At 41.8% G+C, this 13,035-nt stretch overlaps 1 pseudogene; it reads left to right on the forward strand.

Annotated features, from left to right (window-relative positions):
- Positions 1–466: 466 nt before the first annotated feature.
- LOC114048415 lies at positions 467–1,202 on the forward strand (annotated as a pseudogene).
- The last annotated feature ends 11,833 nt before the right edge of the window (positions 1,203–13,035 follow it).

The following is a 13,035-nucleotide window of genomic DNA, read 5'->3' on the forward strand; positions in this document are numbered from 1 at the left end:
GCCTATTCATATATTCATGTCCTTTGACCATTTTGACCATTCCATTGGGGAATGACTCATATTCCTATAAATTTGACTCAGTTCTCTATTAAAAATTATTTAAAAAAACAAATGAGAGCTATGGGAGAAAGATATGAAAAGAAAATTAGCAGCTTGGTAAAGGGGGTACAAAACCTTACTGAAGAAAATAATTCCTTGAAAATTAGAATTGGCCAAATGGAAGCTAATAACTCTATGAGACTTCAAGAAATAATAAAACAAAAGCAAAAGACCAAAAAGAAAATTTGAAATAATTCATAGGAAAAACACTTGAATCAGAATATAGATCAGTAAGAGGTAATTTTAAATTACTGGAGTAGGATTGGAGGAGGAGGAGGAGGAAGTGAGCATCAGTGAATGGTAGTTTTAAAGCCAGAAATAATAGACCAGCTGACCAAGCTGCCTCCACCAGACAGAGACTGCCAGCATGTATGGCAAAAACTGAATGGAGATATTCCTTTCAAGAATGGCACAGACCATTATGAAGGCTTTATTTAAAGAAGCAGACAGACCAATACCTCCTAAAGAAAAAATCTGATGCCTTGACTTTTCAGGTTCAGCAGATCTTACAGAAGATCATTAAGGCCAAAATACTAATGGATGAAATTATATGAGAAGCTGCTTTTTTCACTTGCTGAGGTCAAATACACAGCTGGCATCTTAAGTACTACTGTATTCAAAATATGAACAAAGCTGAAGTGATTATCAGGGCTAAGAAATATAATATAGTAAGTATCACCTTGCCAATATTTGAACATTTTCAAGAAGAAGCTGATAGTTATGGATTGACTGGTTTGGCCAAAGGTGGGGGATAACTGTCTAAGCTGAAGAGGAACTATGCCAAACCAGAGTAGCTATTGGTGGAGCTAGCATTCACTACAGACATCATTTGTTACACTGGGTGAAGCCATTAAAATAATAAATAGGTGAGTGAATGCCATTGAGCATGTGATCATTCCCTACATTGAGGGTACATTTGCTTTCATCATCACAGAACTGGATGAACAAGAGCATGGAGAATTTGACAGGTTAAAGACAATACAGGAGAAAAGGGTTTTCAAAGAGAAAACAGGGGAATTGGAGCTCCAGAAAGTAGCTGGAGAAGTGTTGGGCCTGCTAACCTGCTGGCTGAAGAGAAGGATGAAAGTTTTCTGCTCAAATAGCCCTTCTGGGGCAGCTAGGTGACTCAGTGGATAGAGATCCAGCCTTGGAGTCAGGAGGACCCAAGTTCAAATCTGTCCTCAGACAGTTGACACTAGTTGTGTGACCCTGGGCAAGTCACTTAACCCCACTGCCTAACCAAATTAAAAAAAAATGCCAACAAATAGCCCTTCCCATCCTATAGTCTTTGAGATCTCAGTCTTGTGATTTTCTGATAATACATGGTGACCAGGTTCTTTATGTAATATGGCTATTTGTTATGGTCTAAGTCTAAGAGTTCCACTAGTTGATATTTGTTATTGGGATTATTTAGAGAGATCATGATTATAATTAATCATTTATAGAACCTACCACTATTTAGTGGTAATTGACCTGCCTAGGAACCTGTAAAACTGTGACCTATTAATATTTCCCCCCTCTATTATTCTCTGTATGTAAGCAGAGTTGTGCTGTTCTATCTTCTAATCATATTTCAGAAACATTCCTTTGAAAATAGCAGTGATTCATGCTGAGATGTAGCCTGACTCCTACATATCATTTTCACCCACTTTCAACCTCTGCTTTTGTCACCATGGTGTTTCAATTCATGGTCTTGTGTAAATAGCTTCACATATTTCTTTTTCCTTGCATGGTTAGTCTCAGTCCTGTGGAAGAAAACTTTTATCTCCATTATGGAAGAAATTCTGCTGATTCCAGTGTAACTGTAGTATAAGAAGAGTTGTTGCTGTTGTTCTTGTTGTTGCTTAGTTGATTTGTTGTGTCTAACTCTTCATGATCCCATTTGGGGTTTTCTTGACAAAGATACTGGAGTGGTTTTCCATTTCTTTCTCCAGCTCATTTTACAGATGAGGAAACTGAGGCAAGCAGGGTTAAGTGACCTGTCCAGGCTCACACAGGTAGTAAGTGTTTAAAGCCAGATTTGAACTCAAGTCATCCTGACTCCAGGGCCAGCACTCTATCTACTATGCCACCTAGCTGCCCCTATAAGCAAAGTAAAATAATTTTAAAATTAAAAACATAAAATCATTGAACTACCTGAAATGCATATACAAAAAGAGCCTAGACATAATTTTTCAAGAAATTATAAGAAAAACTGCATAGATATCCTCAAATCAGAGGGCAAAGTAGAAATTGAAAGAATCCACCAGTCACCTCCTAAAAGAAACCCCAAAACAAAAACTCCCATGAATATTATAGTCAAAATTTGGAGCTTCCAAGTCAAAGAGAAATTATGTCAAGTAGCCAGAAAAAAAGAATTCAAGTGCCATGGAGACATAGTCAGAATCACACAAGATATAGAAGCCACAACTATACAGAAAAGAGGGCTTGGAATATGATATTCTGGAAGGCAAAGGATCTAGGGTTACAACCAAGAAAACCCTATCCAACAAATATAATCCAATGGGGAGAAAAATGGTCATTTAATGAAATAGAGGTCTTTCAAACATTCCTGATGAAAAGACCATTACTGAATAGAAAAGCTGACATTCTAACACAGGATTTAAGAGAAGTATAAAAGGACAAATATGAGTGAGAAATCATAAGACACTAAACAGGGTTAAACTATTTCCATTCTTATATGAGGAAATGATACATGTAAACCCTCAGCACTTTATCATCGGGGGCTTTAGAGGGAATGTAATTACACAGAAGGCTTAGGTATGATTCTATTAAATTTGGATGATCTCAAAAGAAGAATAGAAGGGTGGGGAAGAGTAATATACTGTAAGAGGGGGAGAAGGGAGAGGAAGAATGAGGAAAATTATCCCATATAAATGTGATGTGCAAGGAAGAGTTTATACAATGGAGAAGGTAGTAGAAGGGAGTGGTCAACACTTGAACCTCACTGTCATATACACTGATTCAAGGAGGGAAGAATAAATATATGCTCACAGTTGGGTACAGAAACTCATTTTATTCAATAGGGAAATAGAAGGGAAAGTGTTTAAGAGAAGGGGGGGAGAATAAGTGGGTTGGTAGATTAAGGGAGGTTGTGGTCAGAAAGAAAGCAGAATCATAAAGAGAGAACAGGGTAAAAAAAAGAGGGGGGGAGTATGAGAGTAAGACTGAGGGAGATAAGAGCAATCATAACCATGAATGTGAATGAAATGGCAGAGGATAGCAGAATAGATTAGAAACCAGAATTCAATAATGTGTTGTTTAATAGTATCTCTTCTAAAAAGAAACAGTTTTAAACAGGGAGGACTAGCTCCTCTGGTGTGAGGACTGCCAAGCCCTTTTCAGGGTTGCTTATCCACCTTTGATGTCCATCTGTCACCCAACTCTCACTTGTGGCTCCAAGAAACTGTAGCATGTGCAGTGGCCACATCCCAGTAAAATCATCTCAGCCAATGAGCTAAAACCAGTTTGAGGGTAACCAACAGGCCACAAACCCATTGGTGAATTAGGGGGATGTCTACCACAAGCATGTGAAGACTTCTCCTGGCAGAATGGGTGAATCAGAATGATTTGTTCCAACATCCAGCAGGCAATTGAAGTAGCTTCTGTGGAGAGCTTAGAACTTGACCAGACAACAAAGATGTCAAGGTTATCCAGTGCATACCAGGTCATCAACAGTCATCCTGACTTTTGTCCTGCCACTGAACTTTGGTGACTCTAGAAAAAAGTTTGAGGCTGAAGACTGTGCACCTCTGCCTCACTTAAATCCAATTCATGTGCAAGTGAAGACATCACCCCATGATGTCATTGGTCCTCTTCAAAAATGAAGGATGATAGTCACTTAACCCCAATTGCCTCACCAAAAAAAAAAATGAAGGATGAACAACAATACCATTTAGAGTTAAAGTAAGGGGATGGAGCAGAATCTATTATGAAAAGTAAAAAAGAGAAAGCTATCTACAGTTAATGCTTCCACTTCTTTTTCTCTCACTCTTTTAACTCTCTTCAGGATGACTGCTAACCTGATCATTCCACTGAAACTTTTCTCTCCAAAGTTACCAATGATCTCTTAATTGTCAAATCTGATGACTTTCTCAATCCTCATCCTTCTTGACCTCCCTACAGCCTTTGGCACTGTTGATCACTCTTTTCTTGATGCTCTTTTCTCTAGGTTTCTGTGGCACCACTCTGTCCTAAGTTTCCTTTGCAAGATCTTCACCCAGGTCACTCCTGATAATGGTAGGTGTCCCCCAGGCCTCTGGGTTATTGCAATGGTCTTTTGATTGACCTTTTTACCACATGTCTCTACTCATTCTAGTTCATCCTTTTTTTTTTTCTTTTTGGTGAGGCAATTGGGGTTAAGTGAACTTGCCCAGGGTCACACAGCTAGTAAATGTCAAGTGTCTGAGGTCAGATTTGAACTCAGGTTCTCCTGACTCCAAGGCTGGAGCTCTATCCACTACGCCACCTAGCTGCCCCTTAGTTTATCTTTCTTTCAGCTTCAAAATGATCTCCTAAAGTACAGGTCTAACCTTGCCATTCCTCTATTTAAAAAAAAAATCCATAGCTCCCTATTGCTTCCAGGATCAAATATATAATCCTCTTTTGGGCTTTTAAAGTTTTTCATAACTTGATCTCTTCCTACCTTTCCAGTCTTCTTATGCCTTATTCCCCTCTATGTACTCTTCAATCCAGTGAGTCTGGCATCCTTGCTATTTCTCACACAAGACACTCCAATTCCAACCATGTGTTTTCACTAGTTAGTCTCTATGCTTGGAATTCTCTCTGTCCTCATCTCTGCCTTAGGAATTTCCTGATTTCCTTCAAATCTCAGCTACAATCCTACTTTCTATAAGATATCTTTCTTGGTTTCCTTTGATGCTATTGCCTGCCTTCTCTCTAAGATTATCCCTGTGTTTTCTGTATGTATCTTATTTGTACAAGATTGTTTGCATGTTGCCTCCCCTGTTAAATTGTGAATTCCTTAAGGGCAGGTACTATTTTTGCCTTTCTTTCTGTTTCCATGGCTTAGCACAATTCCTGGTACACAGTAGGCACTTACATATTTTTTGACTTCTTGACTTCAAGTCTAATTAAAGAGACAACATAAAAACATATGAAACAAGTAACAATAGGTGGCAGAGTATAATACCAAAATGAGAGGTACTCACAATAATCATTTTGAGAGTTCAGAGAAGGGGGAGCAAAACTTCGCAGAGAAGGTGGACTTTGAGTAGGAGAAGGATTTGGATAGGTAGTGAAGGTAGGTCAGTGTCATTCAGGGGCAGTGGCATGAGCAAAGACTTGGAGTCAAGAATGACCATGATATATAATTATACATTCTTTGCACGGAAAGAAACCTCAAAAGACATCTAATCCAGCCTCCTCATTTTACAGGAGGGGAAACCTTGGCCCAGAGAAGGATAGTGATTTACCCAAGGTCACACAGCTCATTATCTAGGAACCTGGAAATGGAACCCTGAGTTTCCTGACTTCCATCTCAGTCCTCTTTCTATTTTATAATTCTGGCTATGAAAGAAGCCCAGGTCCTATGCATTCTATGAGACTGGACAGAAGAGAGTGGGATTCCCAAGTTCTAAAGCGGCAGTCTGGCATTTGAGATGCCCAAACCCTGGTCCTACCTTTGTGATTATTAGGTTTCTATAACTGTTGGTGACTTCCTCTTATCCTCAGTCCTAGTGGCCATGATGATTAGTCCGTGAGGATATTTGAGGATTTTCCTTGAAAGTCAGAGGGACTCTGATGATCAGGGAAGGTGAATTTTGTATATACTCATATGTATATGGGTTGTTTCCCCAAATGGGATGTAAATTTGATGACAGGGACTTTTTCATTTTTGTGTTTAAATTCACCAGGCCTGCCACATAGTAGGTGCTTAATAAATTCTTTTTGATTGATAGATCATCCTTGATATTCAGTTGGTACAAGATGAGCTGATTATTACTCGCTCCAATGCCTAATTATGCCAATGTCTCACACTAAGTTGCTGGAACTTTTTCAGTCCAATATATATATGAAGTCTCCCCTTGTGCAGAGTTCAGTACTAGGAACTCTGGGGAAAACAAAGGCTTATCCTCCTTAGGGAGCTTATAATTTAGTCGAGGAGATAAGACACATGTGACACACTTTTGCAATAATAACTGACATTTATATAGCATTTTTTCTTTCAATAAGCTGAATACTGAAGGTATTATACCTACTTTATGGATGAGTAAATTGGGGTTTAGAAAGGTGGAATAATTTGTCCAAATCACACAACCAGTAAAAATGGAAGCTGGGGCTTGAACCCAAATCATCTGATTCTTTCCATTAGGCCATGTTGCCTCTCTCTTATGTAATGGGCTAGTCCAGGCAGACTATTTTGATGAGTAAAAATAATTTTGAGAGACAAAAGTTTTAGGGTAAATTATAATCAGTTTTATCAATCACAGCCAGCAAATGATTGGCAAAAAGGTTTCATTGTCCTCTCAACAATCAAAGAGGAAGCATGGCTCCTTCTTGAAGTTTATATGCCTTTGGATGAAATTCCAACAGATGCAATCAACTCTGATTGGTGAACAATTAATGAGAGGTGGACTTTACAAAGAGAAGTGAGCTCAGGGCCTGAGAGTAACGTCATGTCACTCTTGGACAGAGAGACTATCCCTATACTGAGACCACCCCCAGCCTTGGGCAGTCTAAACAAAGGATCTACCTTCACCTAAGCTTGATTGAGTGGAATTCACTGTAGATTGAAGATTCCTTATAAGGTTGGGTGGGGTCTGATAAAGGAGAAAGTTAGTACTGGAGTTTTTAAAAGAGGGCTTTAGAAAAAAGTGGGTGGGGAGAAGGAACTCTGGATCTCCCCAAATCATTGGTTATTAATAATCATTTTTCTCACCATATTCTTTTTTTGAACTGTATCCCTCCCAGAAGGCTGTGTTTAAGCTCATATAGCATGAGGAATCTCTGAGCATGAAAAAATTTGAATAGCCCTGAGGGAAGTCTCTTGAAAGATAAGAAGCAGGATTGGAGATTTGAGTGGGTTAGCCAGGGAAAGACCCAGATGAAAACATCTATGTGCTGAGCACCAATATTCCATCTGGACTTTGATGGTGATGGTAAGAGGTGCTGTCCAGGATACTCATGACAGATTATCCTCCTCCTGTACCAAGAGGTTGATGCTCCCCAGACTGCAGTACTCCTTAGCCTGAAGTGCTGGGCAAAAAAAATCACTACTCTGTGTTGCTGTTCAGCAGGTCAGTTGTGTTGGACTCTTTGTGACCCCAGTGGATCCCCTTGTCTCCCCTATGACCTGTATATCTTGAGTAACCCTGTACGGCATAGCTCATAGTTTTATTGAGCTATGCAAGACCCTCCACCATGACAAGGCAGTCATCCCTACCCCATAGTAAAACCCCAAGAAGCCCAGTATTTGCTAAAGTGGCAGCAAGTTTTCCTGGTACCTTTCTTGGAATTGCAGATATATCTTCCTCCTCTTCTTAGAATGGAAAGACAGAGTGATTAATAAAGAGCTGAGACTAGCATTGCACAGGAGACACATATGGAGAGAGAAATCATTTGAGGGTGGATAGCAACAGCATCTAATGCCTGATTCAATTCCCTGGCATTATCTTATTATTTTTCCCTTAAATGTCTTTGCTTTGAATTTGTAGTCATCTTATTTGGTTTGATATGATTAAAAAAAAAAAGAATTAACAGGAGCTCGTGAACTAGAGATTGGAACACATAGACACTTCAACCATCCCACAGATTTGGGTGTGGTGAGAACGGGGCCCCATTGTGAGACCCTGGGTGTTGCACTTACAAAGATAATTTGTTAATGAATATGCCACTGCAAAAGATAATAGAACAAAATGATACTCTAAGTGCATGTGCACGAAAAGGAGCAATCAATCAATGGGAAGAAAGGTTAATCAGGGAAGACTTCTCGGAGTAAGTTAATTTTGAACCTGGGACACCAAAAGAAGAGACAGGATTAATGAAGGGAGAGGGGTATATGGGAGTGACAACCCCTTGTCATTTCCTGCCCCCAGACAATAGTGCTTGTTGCTCTGTGGTTGTGGAAATGGATGCTTGTTACATCCCGGTGTTTCTGAACTTGAGGGATTGCCGATGGGATGTCTATATATAGTAGGATTTGAAAATCCATTTGCCAAGTTGCCATAGCCCTGAGGGACCCCTCTGGAGGAGATGCTCTGTGGAAGGGGGCATCATCAGTGTTGTCATTACTGCCAGGGCAAGGCACAAAATCTCAGTTCTAGAAGAGAGGAGAAGGAAGGTAAAATGAGAATAACACCTGTATGGTCTTCCTCACTGGGTAGGTGAAAGCACTTGGCTCATGTGAAGGAACCAGGGGTGTTAGGCCTGGAGAGGAGACTACTTGGGGGAGGGTGGCACATTTATTTTGCTCAAGTATTTGAAAGACTGTCATGAGTAAGAGGGATTGGATTTGTTCTACCTGGCCCCTGGGGGAACAACTGGGAGCAGTAAATGTAGAAGTTAGGGAAACTCATTTCAATTCTGAGTAAATAAAAACTTCTTAATAATCAGAGCTGCCCAAACAGGAGATCAGCTGTTTCAATGAGTAGTGGATTCTTCCTCAATGGACATCCCCCAGCAAAGTCTGGGTGACCACTGGTTGAGGGGTTCTGGAGAGGTTTCTTGTTCATGTATGGATTGGAATAGATCAGGGGTGGGGGACCTTTGGCCTCAAGGCCACGTGTGGCCCTCTAGATCCTCAAGTTCAGCCGCCTGACTAAATTCAAACTTGAAGTTGGATTCAGTCAAAGGGCCACACGTGAGGACCTAGAGGGCCACGTGTGGCCTCAAGGTTGCAGGTTCCCCACCCCTGGACTAGTAGGTCTCTAGAGGCCCTTCTAACCCTAAGGTTCTATAATTCTTGATAAAGTGTAGATGCTAGCTAGACCCTTTCTATGCTTCTGTGACATCACAATCACAACTGCAGAGAATTGCCAGCATTGCACTGTCCTTCTCAGGGAAGAAGGGAGGACTGGTTTGCTCACCTGGCTTCCTCAAAACCTTGTTGGGGAGTGGGTTCCATATTCATCTCCAGGGCAAGATTGAATGGGACTTCTAGAGGCTATCTTCATCAGTCAACAAATATTTATTAAACACTTAAGGTGTTCTAGGCAATGTACTAAGTGCTGCAGATATTAAGACAAAAGTGAAATAGTTCCTGCCCTCAAGGAGCTTACATTCTAACCAAGAAGAAAACATGTATATCTATAAGTGAAATTGGTGAGACTTCAGCTAAAGCCAGAAGTCTGATGGGACTAAAAAGGCTAAAAGACAAAGACATTGAAATGTAAAATGGGAAGGCCTTCACTGGGTATACTATTTCATCTTTCCCAGGCCTCATGGGGGCAGCCTATTTCATCTTAGATTTCAATGTTTTTTTAACCCCTCCAGGTCTCTAACTTTTGCTGAAGTCTCACTAGGGTATATGATTTTATTGGCATATTCAAAATATATAGAAATCAAATGCAAAGGAATCTTCTAGGGGTAGACACTAGCAGTTGAGGGTGGGGGTGCCAGAAAAGATTTGATGCACTATTGGCGCTTAAACTGAGTCTTGAAGGAAACCAGGGATTCCAGGCAGCAATCCAATTTAGCAATGAGGGTACCTGCTTTCAGGGTCCAAGGAAAATAGTTTCTGGAACCTTTGCTGAACAGCAAATCCCATCCTACAACTCCCAAAGTGCCAGCAGGAGTAACAAGGATAATCTGGGATTTTTCTTCCCAGAAATGTTTTTTTTTTCCCAGAGAATTCTTGAAATAATTTTCTTTAAATTTCTATTATAAAATTTCACGGGCAATTAAAAATGATGAATTGATGGCATTAATTATACAGACTGGTGGTATTTTGTTTAAAATTGTGGATGATTAAAAAAAGAACTGCATAGAAAATACTCTTCCAGATCAAGCAGGCTTTGCCCAAGGAAACAGGTCATTGTTCCGGAGGAAGTTTCCCATCCCCATTGCTCAGGTCATCATTTCTTAGGTTTTCCAGGCTCAGTGACAGTTGATGAACTAGACTACCTCTCTTTGCCTCATCTTTGTCTGGCGGGGGGGGGGGAGTTACAGTCTCAGGAGATCCTTCCTTCTCAGAAAACAGGGTGAACATGCCTCCCCTAGACCTCAGCTCCACCCATTCCCCCAGGAACAAACTACAGCTCTGGAAAGCACAGTCCTCCTCTTCTGGAGTGGAGCCTGGGCCTGGAAAAAGCAAGCATAGAGGACCCTGGGCCCCAGGCCCAGCTACCGCGCCTAACTTGATGAGGGGGAGCTGTGGTTGGGGCTGGGAAGGAATCCAGAGGCTGGGAAAGAGATCCCAGATGTTGTTTGCCGCCGGCTGTCTGACAAGTGTTGCTGCTTGGCTCTGGGGTGCCTGTTTGCTGGTTCTCTGAGGAATTCCAACCAAGCTATGTATGAGAACAGTTCCTGATCTATTACCCTAACCGGGGGACTGGGCTGAGGATTTCTATTGTCCTCCCTCTTACCAGGCTGTGGGAGGGCCCTATGTCAGCCTCAGAACTTTAGATGTAGACTAGATTAGTTTATCAAGCTCATGGGGGATGTCAGAGCTGAAAAGGCAGTTAGAGATCATCTCACGACTCTCGTCTAACCTCCTTATTTTGCAAAGAAGAGCAATAAGGTTCAGAAAGAAGAAGCAACTAACCCGGGGTCACATAGTCATTATTAGCAGCAGAACCATAGCTAGAAGCCAGGTCTGAGTCCTAGTCCAGATTCTTTGCCATTCGGCCACACCAGCACTTTCCTTCTCTCATTAGACTGAGAGTTCCTTGAGAGCAGGCATCGTCTTTTGTCTCCTTTTTTATCCCTAGTGCCTGACACATAGTAGGTGCTTAATAAATGTTTATTGATTGAGTTGATTGATTTGGTGACTTAGACTGAGATGCGATCCAGGCATCCTCTGTCTGCTAGCTCCCTGCCACACTCAGACAAAATAGTTGAGACTGTCTTGCCACAAGCTTTCACAGAGCCCAAAGCTAAAGGGTGGGAATAGATTTCCCCTCTGCCTCTGGTTGACTTTTCATTGAGAAGGACAAGCAGAGTGGACAGACATATTTACAAGGAGAATGTGGTTAATTTACATCTTGCAAAGTGGCAGGCATGTTGGTCTGGCCCTCACTTGGGAGACATCCTAAAATCTTCCAGTCGGGAGGGCAAAGATGTCATTGTGAGCAGGACCTTCAGCTGCTCGGTGGTTGGGACTGTTGTTCCTCTGGCTCACCAGCTGGAATTTTACCTGTGTTCTTGCAGTCAGAGAGTCCAATGTTTACTGAATATTTGCAATAAGCTAAATATTATATACATAATGCAGTCATACTCAGGCAGCTTATAATCCAGGATCTAGAAATAGGATCCTTGAATGTCAAAAGCGAGAGAGACCTCAGAAACCATTAGTCCAATGAGAGAGAGAGAGAGAGAGAGAGAGAGAGAGAGAAGGAGAGAGAAAGTGCCTAGCCTAAGGTCATGTAGTTATTTCTAGTGGCAGAAAGAAGAGAGAGAGAGAGAGAGAAACAAGGCACCAGTAGAGATATTCAGAAAGCTGGAGATCAGAAAGGCTATACCTGGATCTCCAACTGTAAAGAGATTTGCCTCTTCAATAACCAAAGTGAAATTAGTTGAGGTAGCTTGGGTTGGAGGATGGAATCCAGTGGCTGAACCAGCAGGATTGTAAAGCAAATAGTTAAGGACTAGAGGAGGAGGCCTGTAGACCAAAGGGGAGTTTACAGGAGGGCTGTTTGATTCTTTGACCCTGCGTCAAACTAACTGGCAAACATGGGAGTTGCCTAACCTGTCAATAGTTAGTACCCTTAGTCTCCCTGACATTGGGCTACTAATATTTCCTTGTGCACTCACTGCTTACGCTGGATATCAGTAGCTTGACAAGGGTGACAGAAAGTGTTGTCACCAGAGAATGAGAGAGTAAGGAAAGACTATAATGGAGGGGTATAGTCTTTGATAGAAGACACTTCCCAGTTTGTACCCTTGAATGTGAAAAGTGGAGCTGAACCCTAACTGGGACCCAGGAATGGGACAGAGAACCATTGATACCATTTGACCAAGAGCCCATTCCCTCCCTTCTCAATGTCTCCTCTAACAAAACTGAAGCCTGAATGCACTTGAGGCTGGAGGAAGAGGCTCTGGGGGCAAACCAAGGGAAAACTGTGTGCAAAGCTGGGGATGGGTGAGAAGGGGAAGGAGCACAAAAGCAAAGTTGCTTCCTTGATGGATTTGTTCCCTCTGATTAGAATCACATCTGGTGCTACTCAGGCTGAAACGTCTGACCTGTCCAAAAGGCAGTGATCCATGCACAGCCCTCTCCCAGTAGTGCCGACATACAGACGTTGCTGACAGGAAATAGCACAAGTCAAGATGACGGAAGGAAGCCTGGGCTCCCAGAAATGGTCCTGAATTCACCCCAGTGGCAGAGGTCCCTGCTCAGTTGGTGGGAAGCAAGGCAAAGAGGAGCTTCCTTGACAATCCCTTCACCCTCACTCTGCCTACATAGCAGTACCTTTCTCTTGGGTGTATAAAAGACCTTCATGGGTAGAGGAGTCAGGGCAGGCTGATACCATTTGCTTTAATTGAGAAGATCTGGCATCTTCCTCTTCCTAAAATAAGCGAGTGGACAAGAAGAAAGTTGGGTGGGGGCTACTGTGGACACAGGATGGTGCTTATTTGGTAGACTAGGTAGTAACTAAACAATCATGAATTCTAGGTAGGACTATATCCTCTTGTTTTCACCCTATCTCCAGGCCACAATTTCTCCTTAGTACCTCAATACCCTCCCGCCCTGCTCTCTGCCACCTCCAATCTAACTTCTGGTAAAGTCCATTCTTGCTACTCTCTTTACACAGATGG

This window comes from Vombatus ursinus, unplaced genomic scaffold (assembly GCF_900497805.2).
Source record: "Vombatus ursinus unplaced genomic scaffold, bare-nosed wombat genome assembly UNPS02014793.1, whole genome shotgun sequence".
Taxonomy (NCBI): Eukaryota; Metazoa; Chordata; class Mammalia; order Diprotodontia; family Vombatidae; genus Vombatus; species Vombatus ursinus.